The sequence below is a fragment of the Echinops telfairi genome, unplaced genomic scaffold (assembly GCF_000313985.2).
Source record: "Echinops telfairi isolate 266 unplaced genomic scaffold, ASM31398v2 ScPeMD7_3;HRSCAF=10, whole genome shotgun sequence".
NCBI classification, from domain to species: domain Eukaryota; kingdom Metazoa; phylum Chordata; class Mammalia; order Afrosoricida; family Tenrecidae; genus Echinops; species Echinops telfairi.
The window spans coordinates 3,697,453-3,713,044 of NW_022103899.1; the positions used below are offsets into that span (position 1 = coordinate 3,697,453).

Sequence of the window (15,592 nt, forward strand, 5' to 3'; positions counted from 1 at the left end):
TCCTTTTCTGTTGTCTTAAAAATGTCGGCAACACAGCATTAGCCAATTTACCATTTTTCACATACACATTTCAGGGAGATCAGTTATATCAGCCATGTTGTTTACCAATTACCAATACACGTGGCTGCATTTTTCATGTGTATAAATAAAAACGCAATGCTTTTTAAATAATAAGTCTCCTCCCTCCCTATCTTGGTAACCACTATTACACCCTGATCTCCATATATTTCCTATTGTACTCATATTAGTGAGATCATACGATACTTGTCCTTTTGTCATTGACTTACTTCTCTCAGTATAATGTTGTCAAAGTTCATCCATGTTGTATTTCCTTCTTTGATAAATGGATAAGAAAGAAGTGAATGAATTTAAGGCTCGTACCCAAATGCATATCTGAGGTAAGCAAGATATAAATAGATTCCTTTGTACGTATATATGTTTAGCAGGGATCTCACCAGGAAGCCAGAACTCTGTTAGCTATGAGATTTAAACATATCTGGTGTGCTAGGTTCAGTGGGAATTGCAGTGTCAGGGTTCTTAGTAGCCTTCTGCAAAAGAGTGTGTCTTCTGCTCAGTTGATGAATCAAAACCGATGGGATGATCCTATGAAAGCCCCCTTTGAAAAAGTCTTTTAATAGTTAACTCCTATGGGAATAAAGGTATAACGGGCCTAAAAAAACATTTTCCCCCAGTATTTTCAGTAACTGTCCTGAAATCCCACTCAAATTCATCTTCAGAATCTCTGATTCCAGAAAAATAGAATGATCCACATAAAACAAAAAGAAATATTTTCCTAAACTCCTCACAACATAAAAGAAAGAAAGTGACATTGGTCCAGAACTTCTCTGAAGCAGGAGGAAACAGGGACATGTTTCATACCACAATCTATACCCCCCACCCCCACCACATCCCTTATGAATTGGTTCCACGTAGCCGTGGTGGCACTGGCTGGTAAGTGTTGGACTGCTGACCACAAGGTTGGCGCAAGGTTCAAACCTGTGGTAGTTACATAATCTGTTGTCAATTTGAGACTTGAGAGTGAAGGGGTGGAGTTAGCCTGTCATGGTCAAAGCCTGATGACCTCATTTGGAGGCACTAAGCAGATAAATAGCTCGCTGGAGGCGGGACACAGGCTCACTCCCTGCAAGACATTGCTGAAGAGAAACCACGTGAAGCTACCCTGATGCAGCCAGAGCCCGGGGAGCTGGGGACGCCACATGGAGACCCCTGCCAGTGCTTAGATGCTCACAACACCACTGGATCCACAAGACTTCCCACCCACTGGCTTGTGATCTTCCTGCATTTGACATCATTGCATGTGCTTCATGAGTCTGAAGAGGATTTTATTGATTGGTATTGGACATATGGGCTAATATCAGACTTATGGACTTGATCTGGACTGGGTTGGGCTGTTTTTCTCAATATTCAATTGCTCTTGTATATACATACACGAGTGTCTTTCCTACACACATGCGTATATATGAATTTGTTTCTCTAGTCTACCCGATTAACACAAAACCACTGGCAGCTCCACTGAAGAAAGGTGAGACTATCGCCCCCCTCAAGATTGACAGCCTCGGAAACCCCACATAAAGTCGCTAAGGGGCAAAATCAGCTGCATACCAATGAGTGTGGTTTGGTTTGGGGGATGAAGCAACTTCCTGGGAAGGCAAAACAGAGCAGGATCCTCAGCGCCCAGCAGAGGGCAGTGCCGCACCCTCCGCACTTGGGAGTCTCCCTGCTGCAGGGTGTGTGTGAGCGCCTCCCAGGGCATGCAGAACAGAAGCACCTGGAAAGGGGTGATTGCAGGGTGTTTGAATTGGACAAACGATGAAGGGCAATGCATGTCCCCGGTCATTGCATAAAAGAAGGATCATTCACATTCCTTATCATTTCTTTATCTTTAAAATCTTTCTTTGGCTTCCTGTCTGTGCTTCACTGACCCAGGGTCCCTGAAAACTCTTCTGAATGCTATAGAAGCTAAAAGAAGGCCTCTTAAAGAAGGGAGAGGAGAACTGAGATCACGATTGAGAAAAGCGATAGGAATCAATCGAGTCGATTTTTATAAATATGTTCAGGATTAAGATCTTCACTGAAGTGATTTTTTTTCTTTTCTTTTAATCATTTTATCGGGGGCTCATACAACTCTTATCACAATCCATACATACATCAATTGTGTAAAGCACATTTGTACATTCGTTACCCTCACACTAATTGATTTAAAGTAAATTAATATCTCACGGGACCTATTGTGTGCCAGACACTCTCCCTGCGCTTCCTCACTGGGACCTCACAGCCGCTCCTCTTGGAAGAACAGTACACACAGTTCAGAGAGGAGGAAACACAGGAACTCACTCAAGCCCACACAGGAATCCAGGTCACCTTATTCCGCAGCATGATGCCTTCTAGAGCTCCGTGGTCTGTCATCCACCTTCTCTTCCCCTTCCTCACTCCTCCCCCTCATGCCCCAGGAGGCTGATGATAACCCAGTATGCAGCTGTTGATGGAAAGCTGCCAGAGCGTCTGCTAGCATTTCTTGGCTTTCAGTCAGAATGGAATCACTTCTGATCAACATCATCTACGCGTACTCGATGCATTTTCCTTTCCGTCTTTGGACTTCAGTCCTCCATAGAGATAGTGATTATGGTGGAGGTAGAGAAAAGGAGGAAAAGGGGGGATCTGGGTTACATATTTTAACTCTCCGCCATTTTTCAATTTTTCACATGCTTTTATTATGATGATTATTATTTGGCAAGGTCCAAGTTTAAAGTGGTTTGTAGGTCAAGCAAGTAGGGAGAAGGGGGTTTTCAAAAAAGCATGTGAAATATTTTCTAACAGATCATATTAGAAAATATTAATGCTAATATTTCTTGAGCTTCAGGCACTGTGTATAATTACAAACATTTTTGAATTTTAAATGAGATGCTCTTTGTCCTGTTTGTGTCTTTTCTATGTGAAATTCAATAAGTCACTTAACCTTTCTGAACCTACTTCCTTATCTGCAAAATGTCAACTTCCTTTAAGGTTAAAATTTAGTGATTCAAGTAATTAGTAATATCAGAGCGACACACCATTCTATTTCTTAATGTAAACAAAGAATTCAATACATGTCCTGAATTCTTATTCAAGAAACAATGATGTGTAAGAACTAACAAGGAAGAAGCCCTTGATATCTGTCAGTGTGTGACTAAGCTTTTCACACATGCCTATCACTGGGTCCTCACCATTACCTCTATTAATGCAATCCATTTCATTCTTCAGAGGAGGCAGTTCGGGCTTTGAGAACTAACGTGAAGTTGTTGAGCAACCACTGTCTATGAGGCTTTCGTGTGTCTACATGTCTCGCAGAGGCACTGGCTCCTCGCTTCTCGAGGTTGTTTATAGGTGAACACTTTCAGAAGGTAGAAAAAAAGCCTTCCTTCTAGCAATGGGCAAAATGGTGTATTATCAGCACCCTTGAGATAAGATCATCCCCTGGAGCAGAAGTCAGGCAGGATGTCTATGAAATATTTGAATTCCTTACACGAAGGCTCCTCTTTGTCAGGCAATCACTGCTCCGTTGGATGTGCAGGCGTCACCTGTCCCTCTTTGCATCACCTTATAAGAGCTGAGGTTCAGGAGCCTGTCCAAATGCTGACATTCTGACGACGACTACTTCGGTGAATGATAAATTGTCCTTTTTCTCTGGTCCAGGAGTCTTGTGTCTTTTGTCAGTATCCGTGCAACTCTGACAGCTAATTAATTAGCTGACAAACAAAATAAAATCTCAGACCCTCGCAGTTATTAAAAAGGTCATTAAGCCAGTAATGGTTGAAATGGATTCTAAACTCAAGGAGTTTGACCTTAGAATCCACCTTCTTAATTTCCGCATGTTCTTATGTCCCAAGGGAAAATACACCCACTCCTCACTTACCAACATGGTTAGGCTTCAAAGAACAGGCCATCATGCAAAAATCAGTGTTATGGAAAATGGAAGATGATCACATAAGATCACAAAATTTAAGATGTCTACATTATATAACTGCTCGGTTACATCATCGCTTACCTACCAACACATGGGGCACCGTGGACCAGTCATACTGACTCAGAACCTCAACCCTCACAGCCAGGGTTCCTCTTGCCTAGACCCTACTGCCTAACATATGGCATCAATGGGCAAAAGAGTTGGACGATAGGTTATTTACTGCTGTCATCGATACAAAAGGTCAGGTAACACAATACTTGAAATGTGAAGAGTAGGAGATGGTCCAGTTAACTTCAACACCTATGGCAGACTGTTGGAGTTGGAATGATTTCCTTTCCTAAAAGGTGCAGTCCTGAGAGAAGTAGCCACACTGCAGAAGCACAAAGAAGGCTGGTAGCATGCACATAGGCGGATTTCTATGGAAAATGGCCCTTCAGTGGCAATCTGGCATTCGATTTAGGAAAAAAGTCATGGGCCACTCTCGTGGGTGTCAGAGTGCAGTTATGAAGACCAGGGGAGTAGCAATGGTCAAGATGGCAAGAATGTGGCATTGGGAGAGTCTGTGAGCAATCACAAAGCCTGAGACTCCAGGCGGGGCTCCCGTGAGCAGCTGCACAGCGCCGTGGAGCAGGGAAGAGGAGGATGAACAAGGGAGGAGTGCTGGGAAAAACTTTTTTAGAAGATTTTTGACCACATCCAGGCACCGTCTACAATATTGCTTGTTTAATAAGTTTTTGGATATACTTCCTTTTAAAATATTCTTAAATGCGTCTATTTTAAAAGCAAACTTTATGCATTAATCATTTCTTTTAGAAGAACTAATACCAAACTCTAATTAGTTCCCAGGAGTTAGCAATGAAAGCTGTCCCAGATGTCCAACTCTTCCAAGACGCTGTTCTCCCCCTCCCCCTGACTCCCCACACCGCCCTTGTTGTAGTTTCTGTGAGTTACTACAAGGTCCCCAGAAACTCAGGGCACTTTAAGGAAACATCTCACTTGGTTGTGGGTGCTGCTCAGAGCCAAACCTGAAGGTCAGGCAGAGCTGAAGCAAATGCAGGGTCCAGAGCCAGAAACACGAAGTCGCAACAGGTCTTCTTGCTTTGGCTAACTCTTAGTCAGGAAACAGAGGTGGGCTTTGATGGAGGGGTGGGTTTTGTCTTAGTTGACCCTACCCCCAAGGAACACAAAAGATGATGTTTTCAATGACAACCTCTCGTAAAGTCATCTTAAAGATGCGTCCAAGGAAAGACTGGGTGTGACTTGGCTCAAAAGTCAGGTCTCAATGTCCCCCTAATTGTGTCTCCCTAAAAATAATTGGCACTTGAAATCTATGAAGCCTGAATCTAGGAAAATTGGAAGTCGTCAAAATGAAATGGAATGCATAAACAACGATATCCTAGGCATTCAAGAGAACTCAAATTCACTGCCTTGGAGTCCGTTTTAACTCACGGCTACACTTTAGGGCAGGATAGAACTGCTTCTGTGGATTTCTGAGGCTATAAATGTGTTACAGGAGGGGAAACCTTCATCTTTCTCCCACAGAGCAACTGGTGGTTTTGAAATGCTGACCTTGTCTTCAGCCGTCCAACCACAGGGCTTCTTCCTAGGCATTAGTGGGCATAAATGGACAGGTATTGGGCATTTTGAGTCAGATATTCATATGTGTTACTATGCTGGAATAACAAATTCAAAAAGAATCATGTAGATAAGATGATATATGAGCAAGAAGAGCTAATGGCACTGAAGGAAGCAGTCCAAGCTGCGCTGGAAGCATTAGCCAAAAACAAAGCTGCAGAAATTGATGGAGTACCAATTGAAATGTTTCAACTATTGATGAAGCACAGGAAACATTCTCATCTATGCCAAGACATTTAGTAGACAGCTATCTAGCTAACTGACTGGGAGAGATTTATATTTGTGCCTATTCCAGAGAAAAGTGACCCAATAGAATGCTCAACTTTAGAACAATTACCATTGATATCACATGCAAGTAAAATTGTGCTGAAGATCATTCAACACAGTGGCAGCAATACCTTGACAGGGAGATGCCAGAAAGTCAGGCCAGATTCAGAAGAGGAAGTAGAACAAGGAACATCATTGCTGATGTCAGATGGATCTCGGCTGAAAACAGAGAATACCCGAAAGATGTTTATATGTGTTTTATTGACTTGCAAAGGCATTCAGCTGTGTGAACCACAACAAACTACGGATGAACTTGAGAAAATGGGAATTCCAGAACACCTCATTGTGCTCACACAGAACCTGTACACAGATCAAGAGGCCGTTGTGTGATGAGAACGAAAAAAAATACAGCATAGGTAAACATCAATAAAGGTGTATATCAGGGTTGTAATCAGGGTTGTAGCCTCTCACCATACTTATTCAATCTGTATGCTGAGCAGATAACCATAGAAGCTGCATGGTATGAGGAAGAACGTGGTGTCGGGATTGGGAGGAGGTTGGAAACAACCAGTGGAGTGTAGACGGTATAACTTTACCTGCTGAAAGTGAGGAGGACTTGAAGCAGTTGCTGATGAAGAGCAAGGATTTCAGCCTTCGATATGTATTAGAATTCAAGGTAAAGCTCAAATCCTGCCCACTGGATGAACAGACAACATCTAACCTGACATTTTGAGTGGCAATGAGTCCTCTCCTGTGTTAAGTCAATGGATCTATAGGAAGGATTCAAACAAAAGTACGCAGCCATGGCAAATGCCAACCTCCTTGAAAGGTCCGTGTCAGCTCAGTGTTAACAAGTTGCCTGCTTGCTTTTCCACGTCAGGCACTGTGTTAGCAATGAGGTATGAACAGGAAATGACACGATACCATCACCGTCCTCTGTGTAACCTCTTCATTTAGTTCATCATCAGTAGCTCGATTATCTCCTATAGTTTCACGGAAAATATAGAGTAAGACTGAAGAAGAATTGAAGCATTTAAATTACGGTGCTGGTGAAGATTATTGAAAGAACTAGGGACTGTCAAGAAAACAAGCAAATCTGTCTTTGAAGTACAGTCAGAATGCTCCTTAGAGGCAAAGATGGTCACATCTTGTCTCACATACTTGGGACATGCTGCCAGTAGAGTCCAGTCCCTGGAAAAGAATATCATGCTTGGTAAAGGAAGCAAAAAATGAGGAAGTCCCTCAACAAGATGGATTGACACAGTGGCTGCAAAAATGGGCTCAAACAAGAATAATTGTGAGGATGGTGCTGGACAGGGCAGGATTTTGTTCAGCTGTACCTCGGATCATTAAGAGTGAGAACCTTCCTCATGCCGCGACTCTTTAATACAGTTCCTCATGCTGTGGTGACTCTCAACCATAAAATTATTTCCGTTACTACTTCATCATTGTCATTTTGGTACTGTTATGAATTGGGCGACCCCTGTGAACGGGTCTTTCAACCCCCAAAGGGGTCACGACCCACCAGTTGAGAACCGCTGCCCTAGACAATACCATCCTACTACACCAACAATTTGCCATTGGATTTGGCAGATTCCTCGATAAGTCCATACACTCGATGCCCAGCTAAATTGGGTCATGACTCCTTGAAATAAATTCCTCAAAAAAACACTATTTTTTACGATGTCCCACTTGGCAGTCTTGATCTTCATGATCACCAACCTCTTATTTCTTCCAAAATTCTTGTTACATTTAATTTATTCTTTTGGTTACATCTATTTTTATTGCTGTTCTTAGCTGTGAAGTCAACTCTGATTTTTGCTGACGCTATATAACAGTGTAAACTCCCCCAGAGGGCTTCTTAGATGGTAATCTCTATGGGAACAGAAAATGCAGTAATTTTTCTCTCATGGTGCCCCTGGGTGGGCTCAAACTGTCAACCTTTCAGTTACATACTCATTTGAGGATTTAATTACTGCACAATCAGGGCTTTTAAAATCATATAAAGTAAAACAATAGATTAATGTAGAAATGTTGCTTCCTTTGCGTTCATATTCCATTGAATAAATATTTCAGATTCATCTTTGTATCACTGTCTTCATTATTACTGATACTACGTTTGAAATGATAAAACACAGTTCACTGTCACTGTTACCTAAATAATTGAGTTGGGACTTTTTGTGTAATCTCTGTATGATGCGATTACCAAACATTTTATCTCAAGCCATAAACATCCCTAACAGTAAAACTACGGGGCTCCTTCACTTGCTCTGCGTGAGATCCAACCTCACATCTGGACAAGTCCTGAAGGACGATTATGTAACTGAAGGGAAGAAATTGAGAGGCGGACAAAAGTTTTGGGGTGCTCACTTCTGGCATGGCTTCAGGAACCAGGTCTGAGCAGAAAGAGAGATAATGTATTCCCAAAATCAGTTTATAGACCCTTGGGCATGCAAGCCCCCCTAATTACAGGTAACCACATACATAGCAAAGTGGGATGTGTCCTTAACCCTAAAGATCCCTAAGTTCAATGGAGGAGTAACCTAACACCAGTGCTGGGGTCAAGTAAGGGGGAGTGACTGTCCCCTGAGCAGTAAGAGCAATGGCACATGTCTGCTCCTTTAGTTTAAGCTGTGGGTCAGATAGCAATCAGTCATGTGCTTGTAAAAGGTAACTTTTAAAAGAAATCATTTTATTGGGGGTTCATGCAGCTTTTATCACAATACATACACACATAGTGTCAAGCACATTTGTACATTTGTTGCCATGATCATTTTCAAAACATTTTCTTTCTACTTCAGCCCTTGGTATTCGCTCCTCATTTTTCCTCCTCTCTCCCTCCCGAACCCTTGATAATTTATAAATTATAAATTTGTCATGTCTTACACTGACCGATGTCTCCCTTCACCCACTTTTCTGTTGTCTGTCCCCCAGGGGTAGGATTTTATCTTTTTTTAAAAATACATTTATTGGAGGCTCTTCCATCTTATCACAATCCATACATTCATCCAGTGTGTCAGGCACATTTGCACATATGCTGCCATCACCATTTTCGAAGCATTCTCTTCCCACTTGAGCCCCTGATATCAACTCTCCATTTCTTCCCCCTCCCATCCTCCCTCATGAACCCTTGATAAGTTATAGATTACTTTTTCCATATCTTACATCATCCTCCATCACCTCTCACCCACTTTTCTGTTATTCATCCCCCTGGGAGGAGGTTGTATATTGATCCTAGTGATCGATTCCCCCTTCTCCCCCCACCCTCCCCTAATCCTCCTGATTCCTCTACTCTCCTTGTTGGCCCTGAGGGGTTTATCTATCCTGGATTTCCTGTATTGCAGGCTCTTATCTGTAGCAGTGTGCATGCTCTGGTCTAATCCGATTTGTAAGGTAGAATAAAGGTCATGATAGGAAGCACCAAAGAACCAGAGGAGAGTTGTGTGTTTTGTAGGTGCTATACTGCACCCTGACTGGCTCATCTCTTTCCTGTGACCCCTCTGTGAAGGATGTACAATTGTCTACAGATGGGCATTGGGTCTCCATTCCATGCCGCCCCCCACCCCCATTCACATTGGATATGATTTTGTTCTGGGTCTTAGATGCCTGATACCTGATCCCATGGCACCTCATGATCACACAGGCTGATGTGCTTCTTCCATGTGGGCTTTGTTGCTTCTGAGTTAGATGCCCGCTTGTTTACCTTCAAGCCTTTAAGACCCCAGATGCTGGTTGTTTTATTTTTATAATTGACTTGTAATCCATACAGAAAGCGGCTGTCTTTGATCTTTATCAGCAGGTGCTTCAAGCGCTCCTCACTTTCAGCAAAAAAAGATTGTGTTGTCTGCATATCGGAGATTGTTAAAAAGCTTCCTCCAACCCTGATGTCACATTTTTCTCCACATAATCCAGCTTCTCTGGCGGTTGGCTCAGCATGCAGATTGAATAAGTGGTGAAAGGGCACAAGTCTGACACACTCCTTTTCTGATTTTAAACCAGGAAGCTTCCCTTGTTTTGTCTGCACAGTTGCCTCTTGATCCATGTACAGGCTCTGCCTGAGCACCGTGAAGCATTCTGGACTTCCCCACGATAGAATGGCTTTCATAGTCAATAAAGCAGAAGAAACAGTATTCTCTGCTTTCAGCCAAGATCCATTTGACATCAGCAACGATGTCCCTTGCTCCACGTCATCTTCTGAACATGGCCTGAACCTCTGGCAGCTCTTTGTCATGTTTTTGGTTATTACTTTCAGGGCAGCTGGCCTTCTTTTCTTTAGCACCACTGGTTCTTGATCATCTGCTGCTTCTCTAAATGGTTGATATCAACTAGTTCTTTCTGGTACAGTGACTGCTCTTGTCCCCCATCTTCTATGGTGGTCTCTTGCATCTTTAAATATTTTGCCCATAGAATCTTTCAATACTGCAACTTGAAGCTTGACATTTTTCTTTATTTCTTTCCGTTTAAGATGTGCTAAGCATGTTTTAGTCCTTTTTCATTTTCTAATTCTAGGTCTTTGGACATTTCAAAATAATATTTTACCTGTCTTCTTGAGCTACTCCTTGAATTTTCTGTTAAGCAGTTTGATGTCAGCATTTGTTCCGTTTGCCTCAGCTCATGTATTGTTAGAGCAAGTTTCAGAGTCTCTTCGATCTTTCCCTCATTCCTGTCTTTTCAATGACTTTGCTTCCTGCGTGCATGCTGTGCCCACAGCTCACCAGGTCTTCTTCCGTTCGTTTTAACGTGTCAAATCTGTTCTTTCGGTGGGATATACTAAAGATGGTATTTTTTTTCTTTTTCTATTTTTTTTTTTTTACAGACTGAGAGGCTCAGTTTTTATTTTTATTTTTTTTAAATCATTTTATTAGGGGCTCATACAACTCTTATCACAATCCATACACACATCAATTGTGTAAAGCGCATTTGTACATTCATTGCCCTCATCATTCTCAAAACGTTTCCTCTCCACTTAAACCCCCGGCATTAGGTCCTCATTTTTCCCTTCCCTCCTCACTCCCCCCTCCCTCATGAGCCCTGGTATTTTTTTTTCTTTCACAGACTTGTTTTCTTTATTTTTTCAGCTTCATTCTGAACTTGCACATGATAGTCTGCTCCACAGTTGGGCCCTGGCCTGGTTTTAGCTGCTGAGATTGTTTCTCCATCATCTCTTCCCATAGATGTCTTCAGTTTGAGCTGTATGTTCCATCTGCGGAAGTCCACACGTACAGTCACCATTTGCGTTGTTGAAAAATGGTGTTGAAAAAGCGATTTGCCACTAAGAAGTTGTTCATATGGCAAACTTCTATCATGTGATCTCCAGTGTAGTTTCTATCATCAAGGTCATATTTTCCAAACACTGTTACTTCCTCGGTTTCCATCTCCTCCATTTCTGCTTGCTTAATGCCTTTTATATTTATATTTGTGGGGGGACGTCAGATACTTGCTGCCAGACTGCTGTCTCATCCCTCCACAGGGGTGGGCCTGCTCCCTGCCTCTGGGGACAATGGACAGGCTCCTGTAGGCGGAGTTTTCACCCTACTGATAATGTTCCTATGGAGACCCAGAGACCACCCTCTCATTGCTGTGTAACCTATAGTGCAGCCCCTTCCTGTGACGTATGTCTCTACCTGTAATTAGTGGGCTGGCTTGCCCCCAAAAGGTATATAGGTGTGAGCCAGCAATATAGATCTCTCTCTGACTCTGAGCTCCTTGCTGCTCACTCCCTGGTCACTCCCCTCTCCCTTGTTCCCTTGCCCTCCTTCCCTTCCCCCCCTCTCCACGTGGACCACCAAGCTGGGATGAGGTGAGCAATGGTACTATGTAACATGCCTGACTGTATTATTGTATTATCTCTCATGCTCTCAATGACTTTAATATAATGCTTATATATCTCAACCGTACAATTGTGCATTACTGAACCCAGAAGTAGTATTACTGAACTCGTAGGAGTAGCAGCAGGTGGGGGTTGGCCCTTCCTCCCTCAGCGTCATTATTTTTTTAATTTAATACTACATATATTTATATTTATTTTTCCCTTTATATTTTAAAGATATTCTATAAAACTCACCCTACACTAATTCTGGAAAATTAACACCATAAGGAAAACCCTTCCCAAGTGAAATTATAACCACAGGTATGTTGTTATTGTTGTGCTATTTAGTTGGTTCTGACTCATAGTGACCCTACGTACAACAGAATAAACACTCCCTGAACCATCCTTACAATTGTTGCTGTTTGAGCCCATTGTTCTAACCACTGTGTCAGTCCATCTTGTTGAGGCGCTTCCTCTGTTTTCACTGCTCCACTAGTTTACCAAGCACAATGTCCTTTTTCAGGGACCGACCTTTCCTGATCCACATACCACAGGAATAGGGGTTATGATTTACAACACGTTATTTTTGGTAAGGCACACAGTTCCTAACACCATTCCTAGAAGAGGAAGTGTTGGGAACTGCTCTTTGTATCATTCAACATTGACTACATAGTTCAGTCATTCAAAATAGGACTGAACAACTTGATCAACCCATTGACAGTATGATTAGATTCAAGCATAGGCGTTCTCCCAAAACTCTGATTACTTCATCTACAGCAACAAGCAAACTTACACATTTCCTGTCTTTAAATTCACATTCAGTTTTCACAAACCCCTTATGCCAATTTGTATTTTTCCAGAATCCACCAGAACTTCACTGGCTCATACAAGACTCTAACACATATATTGGTCTAAGATCATCGTGGATAGAGACATTATTATAGCCTCATGACACATTGCCTATCAAGAAGGGATCTTTACTGAGAAACGAAATCATCTGCCCTTTGTCATCCAGTGGTCTGACCCACTCCATGTCCCAGACTCCTGGGCAGTAGGATCCCCAACATTTCTAAATAAATATTCAGGAGAAGCAGACACATATATTCTGAAAGGAGGGCCTAAGAAGAAGCTGAAGTCATGCGGAGGTAGAAGATAAGGAGCAGCATAATTTTGGACTACTGTTTAGGCCCGGTGCAATAGATGTCTTAAACAAAACAAAAGACCAGAATATAATGCTGTTTCCTGCTTTTCCGAAGCCTGCCTCCCCCAACTCCACCTCCCCCCAAATACTTAGTCAGCCCTCACCATCTTCTTGCTGAAGGCTGAACGATCCAAAACACCTTAATGACTAAGAAGCTAAACCGGTATGCCCTTTGTGCAGCACTTTGCAGCTTGAAAGCACTTTATGAGCATCGGCTAATTAATCTTTACAACATTCCTATCAGAGAAGGCATTAAACTGAAAATCGTTAAACAGTGTGAAAAAGTCTCTTTAGCCCTGGAAACTCATGGGAAGTATCAACTAATGAGTGTAAAATTCCAAGCACTGGGACCTTGCATCAAGGTACTAAAGAAAGGCAGTAGATAACCAACCTTTTCAAATGTGCAAACCACAGAGAAAGGCCACTAAAGCCCCATGATGTGCTCTGGCCTGGTACAGGGGTACATTAAAAATGCTTGGTCCACAGGAGATGTGCAGCAAGGGGGCTGGTGTCATCCCTGCACCAACTTCACTTCTGGAAGGCAAAATAGCTTGAGGAGCTCAATCATGTTCCACAGAATTATAAGATCAGAAGTGTCCCCACCCCATCAGTCAGCATATGCTTTCTCTGGGAAGATCCTGAGAAGTGGGCTTTGATGGCCTGCTAGCCTCAGGTATTAACAAGACAGCAAAGCCTCACTGATTCAGGCCCCATTGGTGTAGAACCCATGGGTCTTCAAAGATAGTTGTAATCCAAAAGCTAAATAAACTTTCCAAGTTGAGTCATTTCAAAAACAGCATATCATTATCACATTGTTTTAACAGAAAGAACTTTTTTTAGAGCACTTTAGGTATAGAAGATTTAAAATAGTAAAACAAAAATTAGTTTGGAGTTTTCTAAAGCTTCCAAAAGGAATGGTATAGTTTGCGGTACTGTTTGATTCACTACAATCTTGTTTCTATGCCGATTAAGTAAAGATAAGAGGTGAGGTTTTTTGTTGAAAGAATCAGAATCATAGATGAATTTTATCAGTTCACAGCAAAACATATGCTCTTGGTTAAACTATGCCTTTTCCTATCAATGCTGGACCCTCGTCTAAGAAAACCTTCCCAATGGATACACAGGGACAAACTATCACCTGGGCTAAGTTTTAGGACTTGGAGTAGATTTCTAATTCTGTACTTTAAAAGTTATCATTTAAAGGAGTCACATTCTAAAGATGATGAAGGGAAGGCAGAAAGGAGATGGAGAGCAAGATGATGAATAAGAAAAAATGAGACTTCATTTAAAAAAATACACTTTATTCTTTAGAGAAGTCTTAGGTTTACCGAAAATTGCAGTAGAGCATTCCCATGTGTCCCCTTTTCCTAACTTGCATTAATGTGATGCATGTGTAAACTGATGAATCTGATTCATTATCAGTAACAGAAAGCCATGATCTATTTACATTCGGAATGACTATGCTGCACAGTCCTATGGGTTTTGGCAGATCCATAACGTCAGTGTCCACCATTACCGTATTGTACAGAATAGTTCCACGGTGCGCCACCCATTCCAGTGGATCTCAACCTTCCTAATGCCGCAGCCATTTAATACAGCTCCTCACTTTGTGGTGACCTCCAACCAGAAAATCATTTTCGTTGCTACTTCATAACTGTCATTTTGCTACTGTGAAAGGGTTGTTCGACCCCCAAAGGGGTCGTGACCCACAGATTGAGAACCGCTGTTATTCATTTCTCCACCCTTCCCTGTACAGCCTGGGAAACCACTATTCTTTTTATTGACGTCCTAGTTTTGCCTTCTCCAGAATGTCCTGTCATTGGACTCCTGCATGGTTTTACAGATTGATTTCTCTCACTTAGCAGTGTGCACTTAGGTTTTCTCCATGCCTTTTCATACCTTGATAGTTCATTTCTTTTTATAGCTGAATACTTCTTTGTAAGAATGGAGCGGTTCGTGTATCCATTCACCTATTAAAGTACACCATGATTGCTTCCAATTTTTGACAGTTATGAATAAAACTGCTATAAAGATTCAGAGGCTTCGTTTTTAAGAAGCAGAGCAGAACCATGTCATACAGAAAGGGGCTCTAAGAGGAGCTTACATGGAGCTCCTCACTGGTCCAAACTCGGGACGACACCCTGAAAAGTCAGAACCTTTGTAAACGCTCTTCCTGCTGTTTGCACACCCTCGCCATTCTCCCGGTTCCTCTTCTTAGAAGGGATCTAATTGCTCCTGTTTTGACCTTGAGTATGAAGGCTATGACCCAATGAGACAGGCATGCTTTCTCTTCAACTGTTTCCACCTCTCTCCCAGAACCTAGTGTTGGCTAAAGCACCTCCCAGAGGCCAGGTTGATCCAAGATCAAACAGGCTGAGTCCAATTCCTGGGGAGTAGCCTAGTAGTACCAACCCTTATTCTTTTTTTTTTTTTTCATTGTCTAAAACGTATGCAATTCAATTGGAAATAAAGCACATGATATGGAAATTTGTATTTTTAGAAATCTTATTTAGGGAAACATTTTGAAAATAGAAAATATTTAACAAAAGACCTTTGCATTGTGACACCCCATGTGGGGAGTGGTATTTTCATTGAATATATTGCATGTGTATTGTTTTTCTGTTGTTGTTTTTTAAACATTTTATTAGGGGCTCATACAACTCTTATCACAATCCATACACACATCAATTGTGTAAAGCGCATTTGTACATCATTC

General features: G+C 42.0%; 1 protein-coding gene across 1 annotated transcript in view; it reads right to left on the reverse strand.

The window, feature by feature from the left end:
- PDE11A (phosphodiesterase 11A) overlaps window positions 1–15,592 on the reverse strand; it is a 441,211-nt gene that overhangs the window by 284,312 nt on the left and 141,307 nt on the right. The gene's annotated exons all lie outside the window — the stretch shown is intronic.